Source organism: Schistocerca gregaria, chromosome 6, assembly GCF_023897955.1.
Source record: "Schistocerca gregaria isolate iqSchGreg1 chromosome 6, iqSchGreg1.2, whole genome shotgun sequence".
NCBI classification, from domain to species: Eukaryota; Metazoa; Arthropoda; class Insecta; order Orthoptera; family Acrididae; genus Schistocerca; species Schistocerca gregaria.
Window position 1 is genome coordinate 563,475,494 of NC_064925.1, and position 14,216 is coordinate 563,489,709.

The following is a 14,216-nucleotide window of genomic DNA, read 5'->3' on the forward strand; positions in this document are numbered from 1 at the left end:
TACGGTTTTCGCTGAGGATAGTTTTGTACCTGGAAAAGCTCCTCTACACTTCACAAGACGTCACTGGAGCATATTTGAAGGCAGCCAGGTCACTGGAGTTCAGCTCTGTTTCAGTATCTTCACCTGTTGCGATATTCCCTGAAAGACTGCCACTAATTTTTCACAGTGTAGAATATCCAGGATTCCGTTGGAGAACACTTTGCGATTTGGTTTTCACTTTGTGAGCCACATGACCAGGAGCTCGACCCAACTCACTCTGCCATGTTGCACAATACTCAGGGCCTCACATAGCTCAGTGCCAACAGCTTCCAGTCGTTTGATGGATTTTGATATCACTGAAAAATTGGCGTTGATGTATGCCAAGTTTCGAGACAATGTATCTGTAAAAACTTCTTTCACAATTTTGGTATCACTTGATTCCTCGCTATCAAGCTCACCGAAGTTTGTCTTTATTTGGGTGTAGTTGGTGCAGTAATGCTCAGCGGCATTAGGCCAAGAACCCCACCGTGCAAGAACAGGTTTAGGTGGGAGGGGCGTTGAAGGTGCTTGTTCCTTGAATTTTTACACCCGTAGCGGAGCCTTCACATAGATGTTCTTGCCACAGGAAATTAATTGTCCACGTCAGGGTAATTTGATCGCACCTCTTCGGCAACTCTGTGCAACGCATGTGCAAGGCAAGTGGCGTACACCATATTGGGGTAGAGAATCTGCAGCCCTTTGGCTGCTTTAGCCATATATCAAGCACCATCTGTTACAAGCAGCAAAACGTTGTCTCTTTTCACACCATCCGGCCACAGTAGCTTCAGAAAGTTAACAAACAAAATAGCAATCGTCTAATTGTTTACTCTATCGAGAGCTTTACACGTTAGTAGGAACATATCTCAAGGGCCATCAACTTTTAGAACACTAACAACAACATTTGTAATATATCGCCCACTAATATCCGTAGTTTCATCTATCGTCAGCCAGATCTTTTGCTCAGCAGTAGTAATATTTTGTTGAGCACAGCATTGTAGCATACGGATAAATGGTTATTTCTCAGTGTAGATTCATCTGGAACTGGATGTGTTGTGTACTTCTCCAAGAACCGTCTGAAGCGTTGATTCTTCAGCTTTTCCAAGGGGATGTTGCAGGACACCATCATCTCACACAAATCCTTGCAGAATGATTGCACGGTTGACGATTGACCTGTCTGTTCAAATAACAGCGTTTGCCTGGTGTTAGTTTCACACAGCTGCTGTGTTTAGCGGTATTACAGTGTTATTGCACATTAAAACGCTTTTCTGCACTAACGTTAACTTCACACAGTTTACAAAATAATATTTTCCCATCAGTACTAAAGAACTTCTCTCCAAATTCTCGAACATATTCTCGCAACTTCACGCTGTCGGAGCACTTTGCTTTAGGCTTGTTGAACAAGGCAAAGGCTGTATTCAAACTGGTTACTGGGAACACCTGTGCGACTGCGATGATTATTACGGCAGAAGCCGCCTTTGTTGCCTATGAGAGCGTATTGTCGACTCTGCGCAACAATATTTTATGTTCGCAAAACAACTGTGTGGAACACGGATTTTCTGCTACAGTCCTGAAAAATAAAGCTAAGTACTAATTTATCTGTTTATCTTTCATAATAGCACGTTAAATATTGTCTCGTGAGCAACATATTCATTTTCTTATTCGTGTGTCCCGTAAGATACGAGAAAAACGGTATATGCATTTTTGGCAAAAGTTGACGGATATATGACCTATTGTATTAAAAGTTAGCCGCAATATGACCTATTACCAAAATTTTTGTTGTTGAAATATGACTTTATATACACAATCAAAATACATTTTTCGACACTAAAATGCCTAGATTTGAGTATAAATTGTTCTAAAATTCACCCTATAGTTCAGAAAAAAATATGACTTGTCATTAAAATCCGGGCCATAATTATCACTCATACAACACCAAGGCATATAATTAATCATGCATTTTTTTTAAAAATGAAAGAATTTGAAGAACATCCACTTACTGAGCTTTAGTATTCATAAAGCCATTAACAATGTTACTAATTTTTATATGGATATTGTGTTCAGTACTTCACGCCCTTAGGGATTGGCTTCCCAGAAATGCTGAAACACAGGTTTTTTTTCATTTCTGACCCAGAATCCAGGTACCAATTTTCGTAGTACTAGCTTCAAAATTGCCTTAATAGCAAAATATTTGCAAAAGACCTTTCATCTGCTATTTCACGCCGTTAGGGGTGTAATTTCAAAAAATCCCTTTCTAAACGATGCCTACAGCACAAGACCAAAACCCTCTCCGAATATCAAGTTTCTGTCCTTTGAAATTAGTAATGAGATGGCGCTGAGCCCATATTAATAATTAGTTTGGTGATCGATCGTGTACTCAGCCTTCGGCGCGCTCCTGGAGATAAGTGAACTTCCTTATGCCATCTGCTTTACCTACACCTGAGCCTATGTGATCACTCTATTTCAATCCCAACAAACTTTTACACTCACATATTTGCATAAGTTGAATGAGTCTAATTGAGGCTCGTTGATATTGCAGTCGTTGGATATTTAGTTACTGCGTTTTCTGAAGTGCACAGTTTTATGTGTCTGAACATCTGAAGCAAGTTGCCAATATGTGCACCACTTTGATACCTTATCACGAACTGACACGATATTTCTGCAGATATTACTTCACATCAGATAACTGCATCAGAAGTAGGCATGTCTCCTTTCATACTGCAGTTGTTACTAAGAGAGGCAATGTTTCTTCCGCCTACAGCACTTTTTAGTGTGCAACTAAAATGCGAATTGGTTCTTGTCTCACAAACATTAGCTTTCTATAAACTATTTCCATTGCACAACAAGTCAAATATACTATTAAATTCAACATCCTTACGGTGAAACTGAATGCTTAAATACCCATCCTCTTACTCTGAAAACAACTTGGTATGTTCCCAGTGGTGGTTGGTCTTAAACCCAGGGTGAAAAATAAACGCAAGTGGCAATCATTTCGCACGCCGCGCTCTCGCTCACACACAAACAGACACACATACAAAATGATCAGCACAAAAAAAGAACGAGGTTCATTTGTTGTGAAGGAAAACATGGTGTGCTTCAAGTTGGAGGTGTTTTTATCCAAACTGTGTCGACTACGTATTTAAAAATGGGGAATCTATAGCTTCCCCTCTGCCTTTATAGGGTATTAAGCTGCGTACCACAGAAGGATTACATGTGAAACGAAATTATTTTTTGGATCTTAACTGGATAGGCATATAAATTAAACCGTTGTGACTAATTATGGAGGTGAGATAATATAGCTGCTGTTGAGAATTTTTTTTGCCATTCTCAACACAGGCTCTCTAACTACAATGTTGGCAAACCAGAAAGTGATTAGCAAAAACGTGATGCCTGAAATCACTGTGACCACTCTGATGGAGAAATAAAGTGTTTTATCATTGAAGTTCCTTACGCTGAGGATTCAGAATGATGTCTGGGATTCACAGAAAATGCAGTTTACTATAACAATTTTCACTATATTCTGCAAACGATGAAGCGTGAAATTTCAGACAAATGTTTACTCAAGCAATGCTACTATCAGCTATTGTACTATCAGAGCTATTCAGAGTCTATTTTGCGGATCCTATTATACCTAGCTAATGAAACTTCAGTAATCGTTATCGATGTAAAGTGAATGCTCGCCAAAATTTGATGTTAATACTCATCAGACGCCACGCTAGTAATGGTATGTCTGTCCAGTGACGACACGTGAAAATACGACATACGCAAATTGAAAATAAATCACTGAAGTCGTCCCACAATTAACACTTTACCACAACGCGAACTCATTGTTACGTGCATACCGAGTCACATAATACGGCATCCAAGGCTGTTCCTTGCAACTGCACAGACGCGACGCGACGCGGCTTCGGACACGGAGCGCGCGCTCATACGGGTCTAGAAGAGATCTGGGGCCTGACACTAGCTCGCAGCGCTTCAATTCCCCCCGAAGGGGGCGGGCTGACAGCAGATTAGTACGCTCCTCTACAGCCTACAGACTTTTTTTAAAACGGAAGAAGAGTTACTCTAGCTCGCAGGTTCTTATTTACATAGCCGCGGTGCGGACCGCCGAAGGCGCAGCCGACATTTGCCTTCCCGACTAGCTGCTGGGCCTAGCACAACACCACTTCAAGTTACTAAATAATTAATTGCTTCATTCGCTGAAGGCCAATGAAGCTCTCAATTTAATTGTGCTGTCAGCACACAGGTAAGTATCTGCAGTAAAATTCTGATGTGGCTAGGTCAAATACTTATGGCGAGAGAATTATTTTAGTTGCACTGCATCCAATAGATGAGCTCTGAACTTGCCTTTTGGAGAGATGTTACAGCTACAGTTTTATAGCTACCTTTTGTAAACTTCTCACATATTTATTATTACAGCGTATCTCCATTCTACCTTAATCTAAACATCCTATCTTTATCTAATCCTTACTTAATCTATCTTGCTTCTGTACTTTTAGGACACAAAAACAGAAAATCACGAATTTCAACCAAAATATTACTTTGTGAGATCCAGCATGCTGTTTCCATTAAATTACAATGAAAAATGAATCTGAATATAAGTTTTGAAGTTTCTAGGTCCTTCCTGTTGCGCCGATGATTTTTACGTAAAATGTCCAAATTTCGAAAACTGTTAAAGTTACTAAACTGAAACTTAACACATTATTATTTTAGCATCACTCCTGACATGCTATTAACTTTTCAGATCATTTACTTTACTGTTAAGGTATTGCGCAACATTCGTGGCGTCATAGCTAGTTACAGCGGACTAGGCTGACACACAATGGAAAGCATATGAATTCTATATGGCGTGAGTAGGCTGCTTCCCTACACCGTGACGTCCTCGACATAAACAGGCATTGGAGAGAATATGAGTCTTATCATAAATTCTGATTAGTCTTCTCCCAACGTATTTCAAAGAAAACTTATCATTTTACGCCAAGCGAAGTTTCTATCTTCCACTATATCATTTAAACTTTACTATTTTAACCAAAATTTGTGCCACTCCAAACAAGGTTGAATACTATGTTAAAAAAAGTTACTTGGGTAAAACGGGTAGCCAATTTTCATCAAAGACTTGTTGCGTTATAGGATTGCCAGTACAGCAACTTCACGGCTGTGGCTCATTCAAAAGTCGGTGAGATACTGCTTTACTGATTCCTTTCTACAATTCTATCGTGCTTCCTGTAGGTTGAAGTTAGTTCGGTCTACAGTCTTCCACTTCCCCCCATGAACCATGGACCTTGCCGTTGGTGGGGAGGCTTGCGTGCCTCAGCGATACAGATGGCCGTACCGTAGGTGCAACCACAACGGAGGGGTATCTGTTGAGAGGCCAGACAAACGTGTGGTTCCTGAAGAGGGGCAGCAGCCTTTTCAGTAGTTGCAGGGGCAACAGTCTGGATGATTGACTGATCTGGCCTTGCAACATTAACCAAAACGGCCTTGCTGTGCTGGTACTGCGAACGGCTGAAAGCAAGGGGAAACTACAGCCGTAATTTTTCCCGAGGACATGCAGCTTTACTGTATGATTAAATGATGATGGCATCCTCTTGGGTAAAATATTCCGGAGGTAAAATAGTCCCCCATTCGGATCTCCGGGCGGGGACTACTCAGGAGGATGTCGTTATCAGGAGAAAGAAAACTGGCGTTCTACGGATCGGAGCATGGAATGTCAGATCCCTTAATCGGGCAGGTAAGTTAGAAAATTTAAAAAGGGAAATGGATAGGTTAAAGTTAGATATAGTGGGCATTAGTGAAGTTCGGTGGCAGGAGGAACAAGACTTCTGGTCAGGTGACTACAGGGTTATAAACACAAAATCAAATAGGGGTAATGCAGGAGTAGGTTTAATAATGAATAGGAAAATAGGAATGCGGGTAAGCTACTACAAACAGCATAGTGAACGCATTATTGTGGCCAAGATAGATACGAAGCCCACACCTACTACAGTAGTACAAGTTTATATGCCAACTAGCTCTGCAGATGATGAAGAAATTGAAGAAATGTACGATGAAATAAAAGAAATTTTTCAGATAGTGAAGGGAGACGAAAATTTAATAGTAATGGGTGACTGGAATTCAAGTGTAGGAAAAGGGAGAGAAGGAAACATAGTAGGTGATTATGGATTGGGGCTAAGAAATGAAAGAGGAAGCCGCCTAGTAGAATTTTGCACAGAGCACAACTTAATCATAGCTAACACTTGGTTTAAGAATCATGAAAGAAGGTTGTATACGTGGAAGAACCCTGGAGATACTAAAAGGTATCAGTTAGATTATATAATGGTAAGACAGAGATTTAGGAACCAGGTTTTAAGTTGTAAGACATTTCCAGGGGCAGATGTGGACTCTGACCACAATCTATTGGTTATGACCTGTAGATTAAAACTGGAGAAACTGCAAAAATGTGGGAAATTAAGGAGATGGGACCTGGATAAACTGAAAGAACCAGAGGTTGTACAGAGTTTCAAAGAGAGCATAAGGGAACAATTGACAGGAATAGGGGAAAGAAATACAGTAGAAGAAGAATGGGTAGCTCTGAGGGATGTAGTAGTGAAGGCAGCAGAGGATAAAGTAGGTACAAAGACGAGGGCTGCTAGAAATCCTTGGGTAACAGAAGAAATATTGAATTTAATTGATGAAAGGAGAAAATATAAAAATGCAGTAAATGAAGCAGGCAAAAAGGAATACAAACGTCTCAAAAATGAGATCGGCAGGAAGTGCAAAATGGCTAAACAGGGATGGCTAGAGGACAAATGTAAGGATGTAGAAGCTTATCTCACTAGGGGTAAGATAGATACTGCCTACAGGAAAATTAAAGAGACCTTTGGAGAGAAGAGAACCACGTGTATGAATATCAAGAGCTCAGATGGCAGCCCAGTTCTAAGCAAAGAAGGGAAGGCAGAAAGGTGGAAGGAGTATATAGAAGGTTTATACAAGGGCGATGTACTTGAGGACAATATTATGGAAATAGAAGAGGATGTAGATGAAGACGAAATGGGAGATACGATACTGCGTGAAGAGTTTGACAGAGCACTGAAAGACCTGAGTCGAAACAAGGCCCCTGGAGTAGACAACATTCCATTAGAACTACTGACGGCCTTGGGAGAGCCAGTCATGACAAAACTCTACCAGCTGGTGAGCAAGATGTATGAGACTGGCGAAATACCCTCAGACTTCAAGAAGAATATAATAATTCCAATCCCAAAGAAAGCAGGTGCTGACAGATGTGAAAATTACCGAACTATCAGTTTAATAAGCCACGGCTGCAAAATACTAACGCGAATTCTTTACAGACGAATGGAAAAACTGGTAGATGCAGACCTCGGGGAGGATCAGTTTGGATTCCGTCGAAATGTTGGAACACGTAAGGCAATACTGACCTTACGACTTATCTTAGAAGAAAGATTAAGAAAAGGCAAACCTACGTTTCTAGCATTTGTAGACTTAGAGAAAGCTTTTGACAATGTTGACTGGAATACTCTCTTTCAAATTCTAAAGGTGGCAGGGGTAAAATACAGGGAGCGAAAGGCTATTTATAATTTGTACAGAAACCAGATGGCAGTCATAAGAGTCGAGGGGCATGAAAGGGAAGCAGTGGTTGGGAAAGGAGTGAGACAGGGTTGTAGCCTCTCCCCGATGTTATTCAATCTGTATATTGAGCAAGCAGTAAAGGAAACAAAAGAAAAATTTGGAGTAGGTATTAAAATTCATGGAGACGAAGTAAAAACTTTGAGGTTCGCCGATGACATTGTAATTCTGTCAGAGACAGCAAAGGACTTGGAAGAGCAGTTGAACGGAATGGACAGTGTCTTGAAAGGAGGATATAAGATGAACATTAACAAAAGCAAAACGAGGATAATGGAATGTAGTCAAATTAAATCGGGTGATGCTGAGGGAATTAGATTAGGAAATGAGACACTTAAAGTAGTAAAGGAGTTTTGCTATTTAGGAAGTAAAATAACTGATGATGGTCGAAGTAGAGAGGATATAAAATGTAGACTGGCAATGGCAAGGAAAGCGTTTCTGAAGAAGAGAAATTTGTTAACATCGAATATAGATTTATGTATCAGGAAGTCGTTTCTGAAAGTATTTGTTTGGAGTGTAGCCATGTATGGAAGTGAAACATGGACGATAACTAGTTTGGACAAGAAGAGAATAGAAGCTTTCGAAATGTGGTGCTACAGAAGAATACTGAAGATAAGGTGGATAGATCACGTAACTAATGAGGAGGTATTGAATAGGATTTGGGAGAAGAGAAGTTTGTGGCACAACTTGACTAGAAGAAGGGATCGGTTGGTAGGACATGTTTTGAGGCATCAAGGGATCACAAATTTAGCATTGGAGGGCAGCGTGGAGGGTAAAAATCGTAGAGGGAGACCGAGAGATGAGTACACTAAGCAGATTCAGAAGGATGTAGGTTGCAGTAGGTACTGGGAGATGAAGCAGCTTGCACAGGATAGAGTAGCATGGAGAGCTGCATCAAACCAGTCTCAGGACTGAAGACAACAACAACAACAGCAGTCTTCCAGAAAATTGGATCATATTTGTTGCAGACAATACAGTCCTTGCAGGTGACAATATTTGACTTTTATTGTTGCTGTCATTTAGAAACGGAATGAAGGTAGAAAACAAATGTTACTAACAAACTCTGGCATGTTGTTCAATGTTATAACCAGAGTATTTGAGATAAGGATCTTCAAATGGTTCTGAGCACTATGGGACTGAACATATATAGGTCATCAGTCCCCTAGAACTTAGAACTACTTAAACCTGACTAACCTAAGGACAGCGCACAACCCCCAGCAATCACAAGGCAGAAAAAATCCCTGACCCCGGCGGGAATCGAACACGGGAACCCGGGCGTGGGAAGCGAGAACGCTACCGCACGACCACGAGATGCGGGCTGATAAGGATCTCTTATAATGTCTACGTACCTAATTAAATACCTGCGTTTATGTGTGCAGCTAGTGAGCCGAAACATTATGACGACTGCCCACCAAGTGAGTCAGCGTCACATTGCGGCGTTGTGGGCACATGATGTGGTAAGACAAGTACACAGGCAAAAAATTCTCAGTAAACACAGGTCTGTGAACGAACCGTGTGCGAGATATTTGCGACTTCATGGCTATCAGCCATTACTGACGTGATTCTATGTAAACATCGCATGCCCGTCTTTATTTACGTTTTAGAGACGTGGAGTTGTAAACAGAGTGGATACGACAGTACAGTATGTAGTCAGAGAGCTACTCATGTCACATGTTTGCGGAACGTGAGTTGTACTGAACGAATGTTGGTGGTAACATGGAACATTGCAATAACTAGGAGTACGTGGATACTCATTTCATGTGTGGCAGGGCTAACGGCAATGCACGGGAGGCTGCACGCTTATACCTGTGCTTACACACCCCGAGGGCCGAACGTTTACAAGGGAGCATCAACGCCTTAGAGGAACTGGGAACTTTGCACATATCTCGCGAACGGATAGTCATGCACGAATTACACCTGTGCTCGAATATGATGTGCTGGAAACAGTCGAACACACTCTAGGAAACTCGACATGGAGACTTTCCCCACAAATTCATGGAATGAGCCATAGTAGTTTTGGAGAATAACAACAATAATGCATCGCAATGCAATGAATCCTTACCCAAGTCCAACGTAGACTAACGTTCTGCCAGTGGATGCAGCAACAATTTGTAGGCAACCCTACATTTGACAATAACATTTTATTTAGAGATGAAGCAGAGTCCACTAGTGATATGTTTAATTATCACAATTCTCGCCAGTTGTTTACAATTAATCGAGACACTTGGTGGCTGGTAACCACAAAGTCACAATTATCCCGCAAACGGTTCCTACGCGAATCTGTGTCTACAGAGGCCTTAACGCTTCTAGTATCGTGTACTTTCAACTATATGCACTGGACGAATGGTGTCCACCACCATCATGATCATGTTTATTTTCAGTTACCATCATCATCACCATTAAATTAGTAATTATATTTTAACTGTCATTTAAAATCATCTAAGAAGTTTTAAACATCATTGAAATACTTCAGCGGCCCGCATCTCGTGGTCGTGCGGTAGCGTTCTCGCTTCCCGCGCCCGGGTTCCCGGGTTTGATTCCCGGCGGGGTCAGGGATTTTCTCTGCCTCGTGATGGCTGGGTGTTGTGTGTTGTCCTTAGGTTAGTTAGGTTTCAGTAGTTCTAAGTTCTAGGGGACTGATGACCATAGATGTTAAGTCCCATAGTGCTCGGAGCCATTTTTTTTAAAAAATACTTCAGCAATGTGTTTTTTGAAAAACATCATTTATTGTCATCAGTTTTTAAGTGTTCCAAAAACTTCTTTAAAATATGAGTAACCTTCGGATGAAGAGTGATTTTTGTCCACTGCCAGCTAGCCCCTTCGTAGGGAGATGCAAGAACAACAAAGGAAAAAAATGAATGGGAAACCATTATTGCTCCAATAGTGGCTGGAAAGTAGGAAATCCACGTCCCAAGCAACTCTGATGGACGGCGGCTTGTTATGAGACGGCGTCTGAAAACAAGGATCTCGGTAACGACGGAGTTGGTCGGATGTCCGTGTGTCGTTGTCGTCAGTATACGTAGAAAGTGGCTGAAGGACGTGGATCGAGGAGTAGGTGATCAGGAATCACCACAGAAAGTGAAAGTTGGTCGCTTAGCTGCTCTACAAAGAAGGGTAGGTGTCGATCTGTGGCAGATCTGACTTCGGACTACTATGTTGGTGCAGGGCAAGTGTTTCAGGCACACCGGTTCACAATGGTTGACATGGAACCCCACAGTAAACAACCCCTACGTGTTCCCATGTCGAGCCAACGACATCGTCAATTACGATTACACTGGATACAGCATCATTGAGATTGCACCGTGGATCGATGGAAACGTGTCAGCTCGTCGGATGGACCACATTTCTTACATCTGGTCGATGGTCCCAGGTGAACAGCTGCTCCAAACGTACATGGCGCCACGAACACAGGCCGGTCAGTATTTTGATGTGGTCGATATTTACATAGGCTTTCAGGGGATAGTGGGTGTAATCGGGCGCACCGAAAGTTTTTAGACTTTGTTGAGAGGATGGAGCAAGCTATGTGCTCAAAGGGAAACAATCCAGGGGATAACCTTAGGGAACTGGGGGAGAGAACATATATGAATTGGGGTAATAATCATCAGAGCCGTCATGAGGACAGAAATATAAATGAACATTGGAGAGGAAATGGGGGAAGATATAACCAAGAGAGCCACAGTCAAAAGGATTTTAGGGGCAGTGAGTGAGAAATGAACTGACGCCAATACTGGGAAATGGACCTGGAAGAGTGGGACACAACAACAGCACACAACAGGGACAGCATCCTTTAAACTAGGAGTTGTCTCAAATGGGCTCCACTTTGGGACACGACAAGTTGCAAACAATAGGGCCAAGAGATTGAACAATAATAACTGTAATCATACTGGAGGTGGTTATTCTAATAGGGGGTATGACAATAATGATAGAAGTAGGAGAGAGGAAATAATTTGTGCTATGAAGGCCATTTTAAATTATGAAAATGTATTGGGGAGTTGTGCATGGAGCATGGCAAAAGGAGATCTATTAAGAGGAAGAATGTTAGGGGTTAAAGGCCCAAATAGAATAAATCAATGCTGAGAATGTTTTCTGTAAAGAGCTTGGGGGTGTGAATTCTGAGAAAGATAATATTGGTTTGGTGAGCATTATTAACAGGTCAGGGACTAAGGCACTGTCTGAAGGTATAGATGGATGTTGTAATGATCAAAGTGTGTGTGAAAGTAATAGTAAGAAATTTCTTGAGTTGTGTGGAATGGAAGCGGATCCAGTGGTTGATGATGTTAATTCTTAGAGGGCCAAGGTGACTGAAACTAATGGTTTTGTAGATGATGGTAATGAATTTGGGGCCATAGTCCCTATTGTTGATGTAGTGATAAATGAATATGTACCAGAGAGTGTATCTGGTGAAATTTATGAGGTTAGCTGTGAGCAGCCAGAAGGGGCTGGTTCTGAGATGTCTGGTGAAAGTGTTTGTAATGTGCAGGATGGTAATGCAAATGATGTTTTGGTGGCGAAAGCTGTATCTGAATCCATGAAACATGATAAAACAAATTGTGTTTGTGTTTACCTGCGTGGGGTTAAACAGCAAACTAAGAATGCTGAACAGTAGAGAACTAAGGGGGAATCTGAACTGAACTTAAATGATTGGGTAGCAAGGGCAAAATGCATGCACAAATTTACTCCAGAAAATAGGGCAATAGGGAAATATAATTATGTGAACAGTTTAAAGCAGTTAAATGTTGAGGATGAGGCAATTTATGATGTACTCAAGGAAATATTTAATGGGGATAAGGAGTTTGATGGATTGGGGGGGGGGGGGTTTATAAATGATATGGTAGGATGTGCTGTGGAGAGTAACTGCAGAGTTACAGATTGTGGAAAATTAGTGTGTGACGAGGAAAATGAAGTTGATAAGGTGAATAATTATGTAGTGTATGAGGATGAGCAGTATGGGGGTATGGAAGAAGCTGAACAGAATACTGGTTGGATGGGGAAGAGAGAATGTAATTTTGATGCAAGTGATTGGGTGGATTTTTCTAAGTATATACAGAATTGGGACCAAAGGTATGGGAGAAGGAGAAGTTTAGTTTTACCAGAAAATTAGGATGGTTGATCTTAGAGAATAAAGAACACGAAGATACTTTCGAAGTAATATTTGAAGGGGATAATGAAATAGAATCATTCAATGGGGGGCAGGTTTGCACTATGGAAAAGTACAGTGCTAATGAAGTGGAGGAGGATCTTTTAGCAGAAGTAGAGCTCAAGGAGAAAAATTTTAGGAAGTTGCAACCAATAGTTAAAGTTCAGATAGGTAAAGTCAGCGAAAAAGCCTTGGTGGACACAGGTGGTACAGTCAGTGGGATAGCAGAGGGTTTCTACAATTATATCAGGAATGATAAACTGGTAGAATTCCCAGTCACAGGGGTTAGAATAAAAAATGCTACTGGTAATTACAGCAAGCCAGTGAGGAAGGATGGTGTGTTAGATGTAAACATTGGTGGAGAGTTGTTTAGTCGCCCATTCCTGGTGATTCAAAATTTAAGTATAAATATGGTTCTGGGTACAGATTTTTTAAATAAATATGGGGCAAACATTAACTGTGGGGGACAGGTATTGGAATTGAATATTGGGGGATGTATAAAGGAGACAAAATTTGTAAATGCAACAGGCGATGATTTAGTGGCAAGCTTGCATGTGGCCCAGTGCATGTTGGATGAAGTAGGGATTGAGGAGGAGATAAAAAGGAAGGTCTATGAGACAAATGGTATTGGTGACATTGAGAGGTATGAACTATATAATTTACTGGTAGAGAATAAAGATGTGTTCTCAGAGAGACCTGGGAGAATGGTAAATTTTGAATATATACTCAGGGTGAAGCCTGATGAGCCTATTAAGATTAGGCCATATCCTACTGCCATAACAGACAAAGATGTTGTTAGGTCAGAAATAAAATGCATGGAGGCTTAGGAGGTGATTGAAAAATGCAGGAGTGAGTACTGTAACTCAATAGTGGTGGTAAAAAAAAAGGGACAAGTCAGTACGACTAGTTCTAGATGCTAGGAAATCAAATAAAATTATTTTTAGGTACTTTAGCAATAAGAATTTTTGGAGAAGTAAAAAATTATGTGCTGTGGTGTCTGAATAACTGTTGGGATTATATATATAATTTGCTTAATTTTTGGTGCATGGGGGGTCCAGCACAAGGTTTTATGTTGTTTGAGAAATTTGGGGGCGTAATTGTTAACTTGAACATATTTTGCACTTGGTTCAGTATGCACACACACCAAACTTCCTTTAGTGAGTGGGACTCAAGTTGGTGGACTGAATATTAGGGTAAGCAACACAGCATGGGGATTGTAAAATTAAAGTTAGTTCCTTTTGCTGCTTGTAATCTCAGTCTGGGATAGATGATATGAATAGAGGATATTTTAACAAAGTGTATAGGTGAATTTTAATAGAAATTTTTAAAAGCAAATTAAGTTTTTTTTGGAAACATTACCAAACACTGGAATTTAATTCATGGTCTGCAATAATCAAGTAAAGTTTTTTTCAGTTTTTGCTGTCAAGCCATGACAACAGTCAGA